This window comes from Patagioenas fasciata, chromosome Z (assembly GCF_037038585.1).
Source record: "Patagioenas fasciata isolate bPatFas1 chromosome Z, bPatFas1.hap1, whole genome shotgun sequence".
Taxonomy (NCBI): domain Eukaryota; kingdom Metazoa; phylum Chordata; class Aves; order Columbiformes; family Columbidae; genus Patagioenas; species Patagioenas fasciata.
The window spans coordinates 31,824,146-31,844,770 of record NC_092560.1 but is presented as its reverse complement, the minus strand read 5'-3'; the positions used below and the strand labels follow the sequence as shown (position 1 = coordinate 31,844,770).

The 20,625-nt window shown below is 36.9% G+C and overlaps 1 protein-coding gene across 16 annotated transcripts in view; it reads right to left on the bottom strand.

Moving 5' to 3' along the window:
- AOPEP (aminopeptidase O (putative)) overlaps positions 1-20,625 on the bottom strand; it is a 189,705-nt gene that overhangs the window by 134,394 nt on the left and 34,686 nt on the right. The gene's annotated exons all lie outside the window — the stretch shown is intronic.

Here is a 20,625-nt window from a genome sequence, read left to right as displayed (position 1 = left end):
TCTAAGTATATACACACAGGAGCAGACACAGACTTGGGTCAAGAACTAGAAACATAATGTTTCTGGATGGCTATAAAGCCATATACGTCTTCCACATATGTCCACATAACAAAGTCACGTATATAGGAGAAATCTGGATTTAGGCATAAAACAGCCCAATAAAGGAAAACCTCAATCTGTAATGCTGATTTATTCAGACTATGCAGAACATACTTCAAGGAATTCCATACTGTAGTATTTTTTAAGCTTAAACTTTCCAGACGCATCTATCTTCCCTACGATGTAAAGATCAGGTAGTGATGTGCAGAAAAGTTGAATTAAGCTACTGCCCAAATAATGTAGCCTACTACTTAACATCTTTACCCATAGCTTAAGATAACAAAGCTGAAGACGGTGAGACAAAAGAAGGTCATTTGAAACTACTAAATTAACAAAAACGAACCAGCTCACTGACACTTTCTAATAATTATGGTGTTAGCATGGGTGTCTACTCAATGTCAAGAATCACGCAGTTTACCAACCCCCTAACTTTAATCAGTGTGTTTTATTTGTTGAGAAGGATTTTCCTTCAAGGTAAAAAAAAATACATATATATATACACATACATATATACACATATATATATATATATACATAAATAAATGGTTCAGTTAATGTAGACACCTGCAGTCTTGAACGCGTACATTAGACTGGTAAATTGGAAAAGTGACAGCAGCCTTAGAACCGAACAACAGGAAGAATTTACATCATAAACATGTCAGTGTCCAGCTTCTTATTTTCCTGGCAACTGCACTGCTACGGCTTTATTTGATAATTTGGCATAGTTAGAATGAAGATTTAGCTGGTCATATTACCAGAGCTGAAACAGCAGTACAAATGTGCTGTAAATGCAGGAAATGCAAAGCTCCTAACAGACTGTGGCTCCCTAGAGGTGCAGGGACTGGCTGCATCAGAAGTGTGATGCTTATGTTATTGTGTAGGGGGCAAGCTTCTGATCAGACACAAAATGGTTCATCATCTTCAGGTCCCTCACAGTCAAAGTATACCCTGCATACAAATCAGAAAGAGGTCATTTCAAAATAGCTGAAAACAAGAAAAAAGTAAAGCAAGAAATGCAACACAGAAGGCAAACACTTGCAAGAATCACAGTTTTTCTCTGCATTGACTGTTTTGGGCCCTTTCAGAGATCCCCATACAGAGAAACAAGAAAATGTTTAAAGCCAAGTTCAGTTCTTCAGATGCATGCATATGACTCTTGTTATTTCAACTGGAGAGTGACAAACATGTATCTCAGCCTACAAGTTTATTTTAATATTCACGTGTATAAAACATTTCAACACATAAAGCTTTCGGCAAGTTTAAAACTGAAGTTTAAAATAAACAACAATTAACTGGAAACAACTGACAGCAGGCCTCCAAAACCCACAGAAGACGACTACCCACATCCTGAGCTAAAATGGGAGGGTCTAAGTTGTGCTAAATGAAGAAAATCCACTCATTGACCAATAATTCTCACCACAAATTAGTTATTCAGTAAAAACGTGCCTCCTACAGATAAAGTTGTATCCAACAATTCCACAGAATTACCAGAATCTAATAAATTGTTAGAAGATGAACCTTCTTCAAAGAGGATGAACATTCTTTGTCAACTGCAGAATCAGCCAAAGCAGCACTATTTTTTTCCTTTCTTCCTATTAGCATTACCTCCTGCTGAAACTCAGCCAACTCCTCCTTATGTAAGTCTATGATTCAGGCAGTGGGAAAGCAGAGCCTGCACCATCTGACAACAGGGAGGTGAGTATCTTCAGCATGCTGATGGCATGGAAGCAATGACCATCTCAAAGACTCCCTGGCTGGCCCCACATGAACGTTACACAAAGAAATGGCCAGAAGAGATCTTTGCAAAACACATTACAAAACGGACCCCAGGAATAATGAGCACACTACGATCCCATTCTCTGGGATCTCATAAAGAAATATATGCATCTACTGCACAGAGCTTCATCACAGTCTTCTGGAGCAGCACACTATACCCTGCAATTAGTACCATGAACAGAAAACCCCAAGCCACCTTTATGTGCAGGTTGCTTGCCCACTGAATGCTCCAGGTCACATTTAATTTAAACATAATATGGTAGGAAATAATCAGGTGCTGGCCTTCGTCAGAGCTGCTTCACTGTGCCTTTCTGACTGCTCTACACAAAATAAGAGAGCAGATCTTTTTAACTAAGATTTGAACATGGACAATTTAACCAGAAAAAACCAGGCTATTTGTAAAAGAAAATATGTAGAACTCTTCATTCAACTGGAAAGTTCTGTTGAGCCTCCCACCTTAGTTTCTTGTAGCCATAAATGGCAGCAGATTCATCTCAGTTCACAGGTAGCAATTCTCTCAGCAAATCCATGACCAAAGGAAGGAAATTATCTAGAAGATCCTTGCCTCTCCATGACATGACTGTGGAAGTGTAACACCAGCCTATACCAACACAATTCTTTCTATCTGACCACTGGGTAATCCTTCCTATGAATTATGCATTTGGGAAAAGGTAGCTAGGTTTTAAGATGCTGAATATAACTCCCCTTTCTCTTTGCCTAATTGCTGTGGAAAGGCAGAATCATAAACCAAACAAACAAAAAACTGGTTTCAGAAGCACAATCACTTAAAGTACCACAAATGCATTTGTATGTTATTCACGTTCACAGTTTTTGCAAACTCCGTTTAAAAGTATTGCACAAAATAAGGAAGACAAGTTATTTGTAATTCACAAATTTTAAAAAACTTGTAATTTAAAAAAAAAATAATTACTTCAGAAGCTTAAAAGAAACATGACATAACTATGGACCAGAATCCATGGAATGCCTTACCTAAGCAAAAGCTAGAGCTGAGAGGCACTAAAGAATGAAAGACATGTACTGCCTTCCACACATTCAGGGTAGACCACGAAGAAAAGCTAGACGTGTAAAAGGTACAGATTATTTTGTCTAGAAAAAGCTGTATCAGCTCAGATGCACACATGCAAGTATACCCCAAAGTCGAACATGTATATTGACAGTCACTCACAGGAAGCACTCTGTGTGACCTATTTCAAACCTGTCTGGCCTCTGACTGAATCCTAAGGGGGCAGATACTACCTGTTATGGACCTTCCTTTTCCCTGGGTTTCCCATAGCAGAGACTCAGGCATGGGCTCCAGAAGTTCTTCTAAAATAAATAATCTATTTGCAAGATACAGCATAGAGCAGCTCAAGCTGGATGCCTCCTGAAGACGGACCCTCAGTGGGACGAAACTTGGACAATGATATCCCCACAATCCAGGCCCCCATCCATGCACATCTCTCTGGGTAAATTGCAAAATTAGAGTTTGTTCTTCATTGGGTCTCTTAATTTTTGTCAGGCGGGCTGTCAATTATAGGTCTGACCTTCACTTACTATTTTGCACCTGTAGGTGGAGAAAACAAGATCTTGGCAACAGCCAAAATATTCTTCTGTTAGACACCGTTCTATTCCTTTACTTATCTCCAGGGTCGCAGCTCCCCTTTCTTCTAGCTTGAAGACTCTGAAGCCTCTTTTACTTAAGAAAGCAGAAAGTTCAAACATTCACAGCATGCAGAAGTTACACTAAGCAAACTTCTTTATGCCAAGCAAATTCTAAATCAGCAGTTTCTAACCAGATTCTATAAGAAGCAGTATACCAAATAATTCAATAAGCTAAGGCAGTCTATTCCCCAACAACAACAAGAAAATCATGGATGTTACCACCTCCTTTCCAGTCTGTCATTTAGAAGTCCAAAGACAGCTAATTGTTGTTGTGGCAGAAGTACTGAGACTCACAGATTTCATAGTGTCTAGGAGATCCTAAGGTTATTTACAGACGACAGCAGCATAGATTCCGTAATCAGCCTGAGCAAATACCTTAAGTAACTCCTGTGCTGTCAGACTTGTACATGATCAACTCATGTGAAAAGCCTGGGGTGCTAGGAAGCAATTGCAACAGCAAAAATAGCTAGTTTAGTCTCATGACAGAAGTTTGCACACAGGATGAAAAATCTTGGTCTACACCTGACACCAAACACAAAGAACAGAACGAAATTTTTACATCCACACTTTCCTTGACTCATTCAGAAATGAGAATCCTTGTAGATAAACATACCAGATTTGAATTTAGCCACCTGATTTCTTCAGATAGGTTATCAGTAATACAACCTCATACCAATTAATACAAGCAGATAATTTTTACCACAATGGTCGTATGCAGAAAAACACTTTAAAATTGATATCAAACAAAAGAACAATGAAAAATCTCTTTTTTTTAGAGTTTCAACTTATTCCAAATGTCCAGCTACCAAAAGCACACACATATTTGGATTAAGAAAGCGATCAACTGGTTTAGTTCCAACTTAAAAACACACTGCACACAGAATGTACTCTTTTTCACTGTACATGCAGTAGTAGTGGTAAATATACTGATAACACATGCAAAAAGATACACACAAGTAGACATATTGCAAGTTTCAAAATGTAAACTCATTTTCAACCAACATAAAAAGGCATAAAATTGACTATTCAAAAAAAATCACAAGGCAAAGTACCATACACACATGGAAAACAGAATGCTAAAATGATGTGAGAAAGTGGCTAGCTATGATTTATAATACATCTCACATTTTTAGTCAAGTCATGAACAGAAAAAGAAAAGATCTGTGTGATAACAGCTTATAAACAGGAAAGATTTATTTTTTTATCAATGTGGAATGGTAAAAGCAAAATCTAATCAGAATGAAAAGGAACAAATCGGCAGACTAAAAGAAAACCTTAATGTAATAACCACCATTATTTAATGTGATATTGTATCATTACCTTCACAACAAGATTACAGCACAACAATATTACATTCAGATCTGGATAATTTGTGCTTGACTACATCTGGCTATGCACAAGATACAAGGTAGAGGGCAATATTTCTAGCACATATATCCATCAACTGAGACTAGTTTAATTTAAAGTTTTATTTTACTTTATTTTTTATCCAAATGAAAGTTAAATTTATAAACTGATTGGAAATGATCACAGAGTAATCTCATTTTTTTTTAAGTGCCAAGATCAACATCTTAAGAATGCCTTGCATTTTTAGACATACTATAGTAGATTAAAATATCTAAAACTATGTGTATATTTTTAGCCATTCCACCCATGTCTCTGTAGTTAGGTATTTCCTTGGCTCCTATAATCTTGGTATCTAAGCACTGATCCATATGTTATGTAGTTAAAAGCAAATGAGTATACTCACCAGATATGAAAACATACCTACCACTGATGTCAACAGGAACCCTGTGAAGAAAATCTTATGCCTGAATGCAACCCGGACATCTTTCAAAATAACATCACAAAGACTATGAAAATATCAGACAAATGGTTATCCTTCCCCCTCTTTGTGAGCATGCTATGTCCATTAGCATTAATAAGATTCGTTTCGAAAGAGCAGGACATATATCAAAAATTTTTAGGCCAGTTATGGTTATAAAATTTCCTACCTAGCTACAAAGGAAGAGCAGTGATCTATAGAAGGATAAGTACTTTCTGAAAAACAGCAAACACATTTGGCTCCCAATGGAAACTGAGAGCATGCAACAGAACAGCCTCCAGGCCTCAGACAGACATTCAGGGAGTAATACTTCCAAAAACTACCAGATATATTATTGATTTTGTGAAGAATAAGAACTGTGGAGGCTGTTGACTTTTTAATGAGACTGGGAAGTTATGGCAAGTCTGAGAAAACCTGTGGGAATAGAGATAATTATGACTAAATAGGAGTAGACAGAGAAGAGTCAATGCACCATACAAATGTGCTGACCTCTAGAGATGCCAGCAGTTCTCTTTACTATAATGCAGCTATCAGATTTTTGTGTGTACCATGTCCATTTCACTTAAAATGAATCTATGTTAAAATTCATTCTAAGTAGCAGTAAATCACACAGAAAAAAAATCACAAGTGGAACTCTCCTAATCTTTTGGCTTGCAGTTTTTAATGGTCTGCTGTCATTATAATGTGATTTATGTGTGACATTACTTGTAAGCAGAGAGAAAACACAATGATGGAAGTTTGATATCTTCATCTGGATCATCTCACAGAATTGACAGCTCTGTTATTTTCTGCTTTCAGGGTGGTTATTATTGGAAAGATATTTCTCTTCTGACACAGTCAGCATTCTTGTTGAGTGGTAATCTATACTGTTCAGAAATAGGTTTTATATAGGAGTTCAAATGTGTCCATTTTAGGATTAACTATTACAACAACCCACAAGTAAAAGCTCATAAATAAACAAAATTGTCACAAAAGAAGAAAAATCTCCCTTCTTTGACTCCACAAAGGATCATATTTAAGATAATACAAGACTAAAGCGAAAGACAGAAGTAAAAAAACAATTCACTTTCAGATGGAGAAAGATATGAATAATTCTTGTTCTACTCTCCTTAAACACTACCTTAATCTGCAACTCAAAATACAAATATATCAAACAGTGCTTTTTAAGTCTTGTTATGCAGAGATTAATTAAACTTCTTATGCCATTAGATGCCCACGATATTTATTTGCTGAATACTGTTTAAAAATTGGGCCCATACACTGCCTCCAGTGTCAAACAAGTGAAAAAAAACACCTCCCAAAAGGGAAATCAAAAACTTCTGTGTTAACTAAAATGTCATTACTGCTATTAATCACTGGAAACATTCTCTGTACATTTCTGTCCTCTTTTCTACAAAATTTTGCCACCTACCTTCACAGAGCTTAATTGAACACACAACTACTTCCCATTAAAAGAATAATTTCAAGGTGTCCAGAATGTATTATGCAAGCTTGCATGGTACAGTTTTACACCAAATATGCAATGTATTCAATAGCTTATACCTGTTACTAATTCACTGCATACATAATGCCTGGCAGGTACATTTGCAAAAAGAAAAGTACAATTCAGAGTTACCTTAGGATACTTCTTATTGATTTAGTTTTATTAACTTGTGTTGTGCAACGAAAAAATAAAAAGAACAATTTACCATTAAAATAACTTTCTAGACTTCTTAGTGTTATACTACTGAGCTACCTATGAAATTCTTGGTGGCTATGTTATGCTCTGCTAGACAAGGAGTGAGATTTCTATCAATGCGTCCTAATATCTTTGATTAGCTTTTGCAGTACTTCCCAAGTGAATATTAATGAAGCGCTCAAAAGACAATGCTATCAGAATGAAAATACTATGTCATTGGAAAAGAAAAACTAATAAAATACACATAATTTTCAAGTTATTATTGCTGGAATAGTCATTAAGATACAGTACAAATACTTGCACTGGTAAAACATGTTTTTTCATAGTTTTGATAACTGAAAAAGAAGTATGTGTAGACTGTACAATATGAAAACTTACTTTTGTTAAGCTTTAAAACAACACTAATAAAGAAAAATAAATCATAAAATAAAAATAGACTGCTACAGGACTCATAATCTCAGAATCTTTTAACAGTCTTTACATGTTTGAGTAAATAATTCCTGAAAATACACACTGTGTATAAACAAAAGCTGATCATTGAACAGAATTGGTTTGATTAACATAAACACACAACCACATAAACTTTTGGAAAGTCTTACTGAAGCCTTACAATCTAAATAAACTATATGTGTGGGCAGGATTAATTTTGTTTTCTTATACTTGCATAGTTTGGTACTACCCTGACTAGCTTTCAGTTGAGCTAGTCTACTAGCAATAATGTAACTAGAAGCAAATTTGTATTCTGCATAGTTTTATAAATCAGACTGCGTTAACCCATGTGACTAACAACTGTTGCACATTGTTTCTTCTTTGATCCCTCCTTCAGGGGAAAAGCAGAAGTAAAGATGTCTTGTGTTTTGATAGGGTTTGGGGTTTTAAATATACATACCTATATAAAAATATATAAACATATGTAGTATTGAATATTTATACTAAGCAAGCATGGGCAACAATTTTCCCCTTGGTAAAATCAGATCAACCCTACTGACATTTACCCCCTGGATAAAGCTTGATTTTCTTCAGTTTCCCCCTCTGTTGCAGATCACCACAGTTTCCACCACAGTGAAACCCGATATGGTCTTTTAGGGTTTTGTGCTTCTATGACAGTGTTTTTAAGATACTTAAAGCCTTGAAATTTAATCTAAATTTTGTGGAAAGTCGATCTGAAAGCAAAGGTTTGATACATTCCCAAAACAGACTCTCTTGCTAAAGGAAATGCTCTCTGTCAGGATAGAATGGTGTCTCCAGGCCAGCCAGCAAATGATTCCAGCCTCCATGGAAAAGCTTTCCAGCAGACAACATAGCACCAGCAAGGAGTGATGAGCTAAAGAACAAAATAGCCAGAACCTGTACAAAAATGAATGGCTGCTCTACACGAAACTCTCCAAAAACTTCATCTGCCACACACAGCTTAAAGCTGCTTCTATCAGCTGTTCGCAGAACACCAGCAGCTCTCATCCAAAACCCAATTAATGAAGGTTATGATATGGTACTGTTGCAGTTTAACCCAGGCTAGCAATCTAACCATGAGAGCCAATTGTTCACTCTCCTGCATCCCCTCCCCTCCCAAATAGGGGAGAGAATCAAAAGCAAAGGGAGAAGCTCATGGACTGAGATAAACACAGTTTAATTTAAATCAAACAAACAAACAAAACACAACAACAACAAACAAAAACCAAACAAACCCAGAAAACTAATATAGCACTACTACTATGTATAAAATGGAAATAGAACATAAAACAAATGGCGCTCAAAGGAATTCCTCACAAACTCTGTCTGCACCGAGCAGCCAGTCCCAGGATGAGGGAGAGCACCTTGGTCCTGAGCAGCTGAACCTTGGGGAAGAGGGGAAAAAGCAGGAAGACCAATAGCCCTACCTAACTGTAGCTTACAGGGTTGATACTGTCATACATGGCTTGCTGAAAACTCTCCTGGTTTCCAGTCACAGCCTAGTCTAAATTTAACACCACAGACACTAGTTGTCCTCAGAGTTTACCATTTAAAAAAGCTTTTTCTAAAAAATGTCGTTGAGAGAGAGCAAAAACTAAGCCACAAAAGATCAAATGTCATTACTGTCTGACTTTTGGCAGGAGTATTGCAGAGAACTTTGACAATATGCATAAACAGGGGATAAATGGGAATGCCTGGGTGTTGGGGCACCCAGAGAAACACACAGCAAGGACAAGGCTCTCAGACCGCTCTGTGTTAATGGTACACTGATTAGAAAGTCATCAAGACTACAGCTCACCTAAGCTTCACAAAGATATCCAGGTCTGGACACAAAGAGCAGTGATCAAAGCGTGACCACAAAGGGGAAAAGAATGGAAACACTGATCACTGTAGATCCAAAAGGGTACAAAAAGGCATAGCCAAAAAGGCATATCAAAAATCTGCATGTGGTTGCTAGGCTAAGAACCCAGGAGACCTAAGGACTTGAATGTCATGGTAACTGATACAGAGCCCAACATCTGCACAGAAATAATGTGTTCTATTTTAGCACCTTTCCCAACTGTAAAATCTCCTCATGCTACGTTGTTACTATGTACAACTGTATAGTTAAACACTGTTCCACATAGCTCCTACGCAAACTACTCAGTGCAATTGATAGCAAGTTTATTGCGGCAGGGAGATAATGGCTATGCCCATGTTAGTGTTTTCATTCAGACCAACAGTATATTTTTAAAGGAAATTCTCCAGTCATTCACACACTTCCACAGTTTCAGCTCTCAGGTATTTTGGTGCAGGCAATCTATGTTACTTCCAGAAGCCAAAGAGGATGATTCTCTTTTCCAGTTGTGCACTACTTCACCTGACAGGAACATAACAATGTCAAAAAAATGTACTCCTCTGAACAGCTTCAGTGCTTAGGAAGGAATATTTAGCTCAGGTGACCAGACTAAATCAAGTACAAAGTACATCTCTCCAACTGTACAGACTCTAGATGTAGCGGTCTCCATAGTGACTATGTCAACTTTTTCATCCACTGTAACAGTACTATGTTACTTGTTAACACAGTCAATGCCAGTAACAGTGTGGGGTTTCTGAGACTCCTTGTCTCATTTTTATTTTGCCTTTTTTCTTTAAGCAGAAGTATAAAGGCATATTCAGAAGCATTTGTAAAGTTATTGACTTTTGTCACTAAGCATACTGATCTCTAAACTAGAAATCAGCTCAACACTGAGCCACTGCAAACTTGTTTATTACATTTAGGTTTTGAGTCTAATTTCCATGCAAAAGAGGGACATAATGTACTCATTAACTAATGTCTGGACTGTGTTAAAGAAACCAGTTATGTGAACTCACTTAGCTCAATTAAATTTCACAGGTTTACAGGCCTCCATGACAAAAGATCCATGCCTTCAGTCAGCATCCATGAAGTTCATTTGAAGCAAAAGCTTCAAGGCACTACTAACCACATCCCTTCCGACCTTATTGCAGGAAAAAAAAAAATCATAAAGGAAGGCCAGCCAATCCCCTCAACACACAAACACTCCAAAAATAACAGTGAAGGATCATAAGATCTTTCCACAGTTGCTGGACCCTGTGTTTCTTACCATATCTACCAAAAATGTGTACTTTGCTGAAAATGTAACACTGCCTAAGCTATTCTTAGCAATTCTGCTATCCATCAGACCTTGTAAACAACCAGATTTTTTCATCTAAAAATAGAAAACTTTCTTGTGGAAGGTCTGGTAAACCACCTGAATGCTCACATCCAAACATTCTCGCCCAAACTGAAGACGCGGAAGACTCTTTAATTTTAAAGAAAGAAACATTACATGTTACTACAGTGGTGTATAAAGAAGCTGGAAGTGATGCATAGTTGAAGGAATCCAGACAGAAAGAGGAACTTGTGTTCCTCAGCAAAATGGGTCCAAAGCTGCCAGCATCCAATGGTGGCAATGTTGAAAAATGAGTTCTGCATTCTCAGCCAAAGGGCAGCAGCCGCTTATTGAACACCATAATCACAGCTCAGAAGTGGATTCAGCAGCAAATTTAACTAATCAGCATTGAAATGTCAGAACAGAAATGCTAGCCAAGCAGACTGGATTTACTATTCTAAAAGCACAGAATATGTGACAGATGAAAATGATGCCTTTTGACGCATGCTGGAGTCTCCTAAAGATTATGGTCCAAACTCAGAATTCCATTGGCATTCTAGACCAGCTGGCGGTCCATTACTGCTGAAGTTACAGGGAAGTGTCAGACCTCACATAGCAAGGGAATGTCAGAGCTTTGCTTAGAAAACTAACAATGGATCATGAGACACTATGGAATGTTTTGCTATTCCCTCTCATTGAGAGAAATTTGATCTAGGCCCTTGTGAAGCCCCACGCTGGCAGATTTGGGGACTCAGCAGAGAGAAACAGATTAACAAAATGTCTAAGTGAAAAGGATCACTCTAAGGTAAAATAAGCTGCCAAACACCATGAATCTGATAATGCTGTCCTTCAGCAATGAAGTTTCCCAGCTGACAGAATGTCATGACAGCAAAGAAATGAGAAGAACAGCAAACACAGGAAGTATAGGATCCAAGTCATTAAGCAGAGGAAGACTTAACTGAATGGTCATGATCAAAGCTAGTACGGAATTACAACATACATGAGGAAAAGACACTTGACCATACAACAGTGTAGAGTTAGAGAGGGTGAATGTTATGAAAGTGAAAAAATAAACTTGCAGCAGCGGAAAGAAGTGGGAGAAAAACAAAACCCAAGTGCCAATGCTATTGAAGAAGATACCTTGAGATAATTCAAAGATGACAAGGGTACATAAGATGGAAAGCCAAACCAAGGTCCAGGAAGATAAAGTCACCTTGGTCAGAGGGAATGAGCCTATCATAAAGTACTTGCAGAAGGTCTCAGAGTTAAAAGAACAACCAAACACACATGAAATGAGAAAGGGATTTTCTCCTCCTGATTCATACAAAGTCAGAGCTTTTAGCACCAGATGTTGTTTATGTCACAATTTACTGGAGAAATTGCATCGTTTTGGGAACAGAAACTAGCCTTAAAGCACCATAAAACCATGAGATCCAAATCCTCACTGCAAAGGAGTGGAGGGTTGAAGGCCTCATCTAACCCATATCCAACCACTTAGTACTCAATGATGAAAAATTAGTAAGATCATAACAATAATCTTACAAGTTCTGTTGGTGGCCGTGGAACATAAATTATTCTTAATGACCAATAAATGATTCCACTAACTACAAAAGATGGCTGTGAGAATGTTGAGTTTTTTCCTGCCAGAGAACCTGTGAATATGAATACTGGTACTGCAAACAAGCCAAAGTACATATTCAGGAAAGCCTGTGGAGAAACATGGAAGGAATACATGGTTACAAGAAAAATGATTAATTGCAGAGAAAGACCTAATCTTCACCACTACATAGTCTATGTTCTAAATGTTCTATCCAGATTATTTTGAGCTTACACTATTTTTTCCTTTAATTTGTCTTTCTTCCCAAGCTTTCTGGAAGAAAAAAAAAAAAAAAAAAATTGAATCTCTGCCCCAGAGTAAATAATTCACTATTTGTTTATTTCAAAAGGTCTAAAAGCCCCTGTGTGTTTGTCATTTTAAATTACCTGACAATCACACTTCTGGAAAAACACCAAAACCAGCAGAAAGAGTTCAACTCACAGACTAGGAAAAATATAAATCTTATATGGAGTTATCTTCTGTGTGTAAACATTCTGTCGCCCTTCCACTTGCTTTACAATCAAGTTAGACTTGAATTCTGTCATATCAGAGCTTCTACTCTGCATTTTTCTTTGAAGATGGAAAATGAACAATATGAAAAATTGACTCTTTTAGCACCAGTTCACAGGAAATCCATTCAAACTAGCTCTTCTAGCCGAAGTGAGAATAAACATTGCCTCTTTCTAGATTAGCAGTGTCCTCAAGTTAGTCTTAAAGAATGGGTGACTGAAACAACCAAACAAGTCTCATCAGAGAGAGCTGTCATGCAATACTGTGAACTCAGCTTCCATACTTCTGCATCCATGAAGAGGCAGAAATCTTACAACTGAAAAGCCAGGAAGTCATGATTGTCAGATTGATATAATACAGAAGCAACAAGATAACTTATGGATCTGGTTGGGTCCTGGTGAGTGTTGTCTTGAGGACCTATGAGTGGTCCACCATGGACTGCTGAGAATATCAGGCAGTGTCGCTGGAATTTGGTTTCAAGATGTAGTTTCAGAACATGGAATTTACATTATTGTAGAGCCTTTTCAATCCACTTTAAGCTGCAGTGGTTGCTTCCACAATTTTAGTAGACTACTAAATTGTTTTCTGCTTTAGGCTGTTGCTACTGAAAGGAAAACAATACACACTCCTGCACAAATGTTACATTAAGATATCACACTAACACAAAAAGACATGCCATCTGAGCTGTGGTGGTTATACAAGCCATTTGACTAATCTCCCTTTGGAGATTAAGTATAAAAGCAGCTATTGCTGTGGCACTATAAGAAGGATAGTGAAAAAAACAACCACCACCACCAAAAAACCACACCTATTTAAAATATGTAGATATCCCATAAATTAAAGAAACAAGGCTTCCTCTGTTACAATCTCATGTCTTGTATTTGAAATGTGTAGTGATCAGAACATCAACTGCCTTTTATGTTGTCATAAGACACAGTGAAGAACAACTTGACTGTTAGTTGGTGAGAGGAGGTAAATAATAATTTAAAAAAAATGCAGCAGATAACTTCTACATCCTGCTTTGTCACTGGCAAAGTGCTTAACCTTTTACTCTTTCTTTTTTCAGTGTTCTGTAGCAGTCAAACGTAACTGACATCAGTGAAAATGCCAATATAAGACCTGATAGTATCTGGCTTAAGAAGTCACCTTACAGAAAACCTGAAATGTTTCGTACAAAGAATTGGGCATTTTCCAGTGCCATTCAAAGCACGTGAAAGCATATTTGCCAAGTCAAAATTAAAGAACTCTCTATTTTGTAAGTACTTATTTTCAAGAAATTAAAGAGGAAAAAAGAGGCATTGATGGTAAGAAATCTCGTTGCTTTATTAATCTTTTAAATATCAATCTGAAGTGGAAAAGGGACATACTCTTAGGAACAACTAATCTTATTTCTGATATTTGTTTAAACTAATAATATTTCTCTGACTGTAACAATTTTATGAAATGCTGAAAAACAAGTTTTGTTCTCCATCAAGAAATGAACTTGGTTATTCTCTTTGCAGGTTTACATTCAAAAGAACATCTGTTAAGAGTTAACAGACCAACAAGGTAGCTCAGCACATTAGTAAGGAAATACATAGTGTCTGAAGTACTCCAAATCCTGTTTTGATCCCAAAATGACAACTGGATGAAGGACTGTGATTGCAGTGGTAGCAAATTACACTTCAGACTCCAGCTAAGAAGCAGAACCTGCTCTCAATGTCTAAATACCACTAAGTTCATATGCATGTGTTGTACAGCCACACACTCTGAATTACTGCAGACTCTGAACTACTAAGACTCCAACCAGGACGTATTTTGAATAACTTTATTTTTTTGAAATAATAAAGCAGTGCTTCAGCAAAAGTAAATATTACCAATTTGCTACCCCATCAGTAGATTAATATTGGTTTCATTAAAATCCTAATTAAATTCTATAGCACTGAAAACTGAAACCAAATTCCTAGGACAGTGACAAATCTGAGACAGGAAAGATTAAAGCAAAATATAAGAACCTAAGTGTTTAGATGGTTGGAAGACAGATCCAAGATCTCTTTGAATTCAAAACTGCCTGTAGGTTATAGCCTGTATAGCCTACAGTGAATTTTGAATATTATGTCACCCAGGACTGACCACCTTTCTGGTATTAAAAACAACATTTGAAATAAATAATAAACTTTTTCTCTCTTTCAAAAAAATCTCCCCTCTCCATTCCCCAAGGCGATCTCTGGAGCCCCTTTGCTAAACATAGGTGTACTGAATTATTATTTACAGTAGCTTTGCAACAGTGTGAGGGTAGGAAATGTGACAAATATCTACCACAACAGGTACTATTCAATAGGAACCCCATGTATACCAAAGTGAATCTCTGTACTCACAACACACTATGGTAGTCCTTGTACCATAGACAACACAGATTTCATAGGTAGTCTCCACAATACTAAAATAAACAATGTTTACTTATTAGTGTGTGATTTAGAAAATACATAATTTTCCAAATGAAAAAATGCCAACTGGAGAAACTGCCTCAGGGAGAAAAAATATGGTAATTTACATTCTTTCATAAAGAAGTCAGCATAGCTAGTCATCTAAAATGGGACAGAGAAACAGAACCTAGGGTTAAAAACATGTTCTATGCTCAGTCCTGTTTTAGCACTTCTGTTTGCATTGATGAATGGATTTCATGGTATTTTCAACCAAATATCCTGTTCGACACTTCATCTTAGTAGCACAAGAAGAGCAGATACAATTTCCTCTTAGGTGGATTCTGCTGTGGATTTCAAGCTCCAAGTTCTTCAAACAACACTGGATGGATACCAAACCAGCACTACTTGCAAATATTTCCAGGAAGTCTAAGCTCAATAGCTTTTTCTTTACATTCATATGACATTAAAGTCACTTGCGTCATTCAGTCAAAGTTCACTTATGTTTAAATAAGTCATGATTCCTGCCAACAAATACACTAAGTAAAGATACAAGTATGGCTTTTGAATGAAAAGGAAAGGACTTCTGCATGTAAATTTGAGAGCATGCAAAACCATTTGCAGGATCAGGATTAAAAATCTCAGGCAATTACCAGTCTCTCATATTAAAAAACAAACAAACCCAGCACACACACCAGCAAACAAATATGCAAGACTCAAGATTCTCCACTACATAATGAATCAAAAATAAGTTTAAAAATAATACTTTTTTTTTTTTTATCCAGACATCATAGTTTTACTTCTCACTTTAATTTTTGTACATGGTTATTTCTTCCTGGAAACAGACTAAGGACAGTTCATATTTAAGGATTACTCTTGCACGTATTTTCTCAAATTAGCACAACTGAAAATGTTGTGCAAAAATGTATACAAATATATTCACTCACAAAAGGTTTCCACAGCTGAGACAGTCAAAGTTCAGTGAGACTGAACAATGCTAAAGACTGACATTTAGGTTTGACACTTGGATGTTTTCCAACAGTCCTGGCTGATTTTCCTATAGACTTATCAGTTGTCATTGGAACACTGGAGAGATACAGATTGGATAAATGGTGGCTACAGATGCACAGATCAAAGAGACTGCTTGAGCTTTTTTTTTTTTTTCTTTTTTCTTTTTTTTTTTTTTTTGCCTTCCTTTTCAATGGAGAAAGTTAACAACCTTAGTGACATGGCCTGGAAAGACTCAAGAGTTCTGCTGACATACCATGTTTTGAAGAAAAGGATATTCTTTCCTCTTAAAATACCATCAAAGACCACTTACATGAGAGAAGAAGAGTGACTAAGATCTTTATAAATAGAAACTGAAAGCAGGCTTGCTAAATCCATATTTAGCCAGCTATATAAATTGACCTGATTTACAAATATGCCAAGCATTCTCTATGTTTCTGTCACAGAACACCATTCGGGTTTCAAGGGTGTCCAGTGTACTTGAAAATGAGGCCACGAATTTTAGAGCCTGAAAAGTGTTTAGATAACTTAAGATTATAATCCTATTTTGAATATGTCAGTATCTTGCTCAGAAGTGCTTTGGTTCCACTTACTTGCTAGCACTGATGGGCAAACTTGATGGAAGAGCAGCCAAACCAGGCAACACCAGAAGTCCATCTATCCCATTATTCTGTTTCCAGCAGTTACTAGTACTAAGTGTTCGAGGAAAAACTAAGAGCATAGTACTTACCAAGGGACACTTTTCTCATCATACTCTTCTAGCAACATGTGATGTCACTAGTCAAGTTATTGACACAAAGTGCTTGGCTAAGAATTCTTCCTTGCACTAGCACTTACCACAGAACTAGTACATCTAAAGTACATTCATTCAAACAGAAAAAACAGTAATCTTAAGTTATTTAGACTATACATGCTGGAAACAAATAACTTGGAAGACCATTGTTTCAAAAAAGTACTTCAACTCAATGCAAACAAAGGCTTACAACCCCTATGGGGAAGAGCAAAGAAGAGAAGAGCAAGGAAGAGAAGAGCAAGGAAGAGAAGAGCAAGGAAGAGAAGAGCAAGGAAGAGAAGAGCAAGGAAGAGAAGAGCAAGGAAGAGAAGAGCAAGGAAGAGAAGAGCAAGGAAGAGAAGAGCAAGGAAGAGAAGAGCAAGGAAGAGAAGAGCAAGGAAGAGAAGAGCAAGGAAGAAGAGCAAAAAAGAGAAGAGGAAAAAAGAAGAGAGAAAAAAAGAGGAAAGAGAAAGGAAGAGGGAAAGAGTGCTTACACAATTAAACACTGCAAGAGAAGATCTCAAGCAGAGGTTCAGGTAGTATTAAAAAATATTTCCTTGGAGAATGAAAAAGAATAAGGAATTTGGAATCTCTTCAGCTTTTGCCAAAAGGAAAGGAAACTCAGTCAGCAGGAAGAGATTTTGAAACACTAGGACTTCAAATGTGATTAACAAAACTGAACTGGGAATGAACTGATTCGAAGAGTGCAAACCACCAGGGAACACACAGATTTTTTTTTTATTTGAAGTCTTTCAGCCAGTTTTGTTCAGATGGGTAACTACTGGCTCACATGAGAGCATTTGCAACTGCGAAATAACTGCTACTTAAATGCCAATGGGGCTGACAGTTCCTCAGGGAGCAGCACGTCATCATCAACAGCATCAAAACATGGTGCTGCTTTCAATCCCCTGCTTTTAAACTCTTAGCTCATGAGCACATGAATGATGTGCACCTTTCAGTGTAGTGTGAGGTCAGAGTTCTCTTCCCTGAACATTCTAATTAGGACCTCTGAAATCTTTGCTGTGTGGACACACTTCCCTACTCCTTTTCATCCAATTCACTCCCTTCTGCTAGTGAGACAACTTAAAATCAGACAATTAAGTGCTGTTAGGTATTCATGAAACTCTCAAATTTCTACAGAAAGCACTGAAGGCTTTGAAGCACTGAAGGCTTTAAAGCTATTTAATTTTGGTCCACAGCGCTTTATTAATTTAATTTATGTACAGCTAAACATAATATTACCAACAAAAATATGTAAGATACAAACTTGGGAGGAGCTATACTGAATCACCTGAACTAAAATAGTGTAAAACAAAGAAAGAGTGCAAAATTAAATCTTCCAGCTTCAAAGATCTGCAGAAAGCAAGACGGGATGACTGCAATTATTTTATACAGTCAGGATGCCCCTTCCCTACAGAAGTCCACAACAAATTAAAAAACACAGGAAGAGATGTGCAGAAAACGCAAGTAAAACCTATATGCTTTCAACTAGATTTTTTTCGTAAAGCATCTGTCAGAATTGAAGAGAAATGCAGTTGACCAACAGCAGCAGCTGCTGGAATAGATAGCTTAAAGCACCTAATTCGGTCACTCTGTGCAAGAACAATCATCACTTCATACCAGTCTAAAATGTTGGGGAAACATACCCCTTAAAGAAAGGGAAGTATCTTGGGGTATAAAAAACACAGTCACTATTGGCTAATGAGGAACAGAAAAAGAAAAGTGCCAAATGCTGTAAAGCCCTGATACTTCAGATAATGACTGAAATTTATGACTGCTTCCTTCCCTGGCAGACAGGCATACAATTAGAATTCTCAAAACAAAGCTCCTTTGTGCTGGCACGCTGTGTTATGTTTATACTGCTACAGATAGACTAGAAGATAAAAAAATAAATATTACAGCACCCTTTTTAACCCAAGATAATAGCTAACTGTTTTTTTTAATGTGGGTTTGGACATGGTTTTGCACATAGCTTATTCTTAACTGAAGTCATTTAGGTAATTATCATTGCATGCAAAGGAATTAACCATTTAACTAGCTTGCTACATACATAGAAGCCTCTATTTGAAAAATCACATGAAACAAGAACAAACAAGCTATTATGAGTCACTTAATTTCCTTTGCTGTCCAAATACAGCTTGACATTTAAACAGCTTAAATTATTCCTTTATTTCAATTTTGAAAAATTTGGATGTGCCTGGCTAGATGAACTGTTTGAATGAAAAGCATCAGGAAGTATGCATGCCCTTTCTTTCATCCTTTACTTATATTCAGTGATATGGATCACTTGGAACTGACAGTGGTTAGAAGATGGAGAGGGAAAGAAAAGCATAGGGTTTTTCTCATCTCCCTCACAAAGAGAGCACAATTACAATATTCTGAATGCAGAATCTGGACTCAGATAACCACAGATGGTTTTGGAACAGAATACCCTGCAGGCGTATTTTCCCTGTAAATTCTGGGAAAGGTACATGCAGGGGAAGTTCTGACAACTTACCAAAAGCAATAGCATATCAACAACCGAATCTTCAAGATTTCTCCCACTGCGTGCTGTCATTTTGGCCTAGACATCTCTCTGCCCTTCCCCTCTGAGTTTGGACTATTTGCACATCGTCCTCTGATCACACAGCTAACTAAAATTGCCAGTTTCCTCCTCAATTACAGTGATGATCTATGAGGATCTGTGTCAACCTTTGAGTACCATGCCTGACAACTCAGAGGAAATCGCTAAGCAGTCCTATCATACAGCTCCAAGAACATGGTACGCAACATCACGCTTACTTCCAAATCAAACCACTATGCAAAACATCAGAGAATATAGTCTGTGGCAGGTGTCCACAGCAACCAGGATTCGTGTAAGTTTTTGATGCTTTCATTTAGGAGTTCATTGAATGAATAGCTGTCTATGAAAATTCAGTGACCAGTACATGGTAACTACAAGTTAACGAGGCTCTTATGACAGAGGAGGGTCACCGAATGCTTAAGTTTTAAATTTTACAGATCTTCATAAACAAAACAAAAGTAAACTTATACTAAAAACTATAACATATTATTATGTGCCAGCATAATTTTCTACTTTTATCCCAAAGAAAGATTGAAAAAGGAAAGTTGTATAAAAAAATCTACAAAAATAAGAAACAAAATACATAGCATGAAACAAAATGTCTCCTTATTTGATTAATTATGCAGTTTGCAAAAAGAAATAAACTTCTGGTTCATCTAAGCTGGCAATTTGTGCAATTTGTTGAAGTTGCTACAGATTTCAAACCTACTCAACAACTGCCTCAGGACCTCCAAAATACAAAACTGATAGTCTGGGAACACACGTTTGCTTTCAGTCCTCATCTTTCTAACAGAGCTTTGCCTTTAATTCTTCCCTTGGATGCTTTATCCATCTGCCTAAATGAATCCACTCTACTGTTGGCACTAGGCACACAGTGAATAAAACCTGTGTTTCTTTCTTTGTAATTAACAAATACTATCTCATATATTTTTAAGAAAAACAAAAAGTAAATGGGGAATTTCAGCTTATAAAGCTAAAATTATATTGTAATTCCAGAACTGGGAATCATACTGTAAAACCAAAAATATTTAAATAATCATCCTATTATCCATAATTTCATGAAAACTTGATAATATAATCCTTACTGTTTGCCTTACTCAGCTTCCAAAGTTCAGTTTTGACTAGAAACTC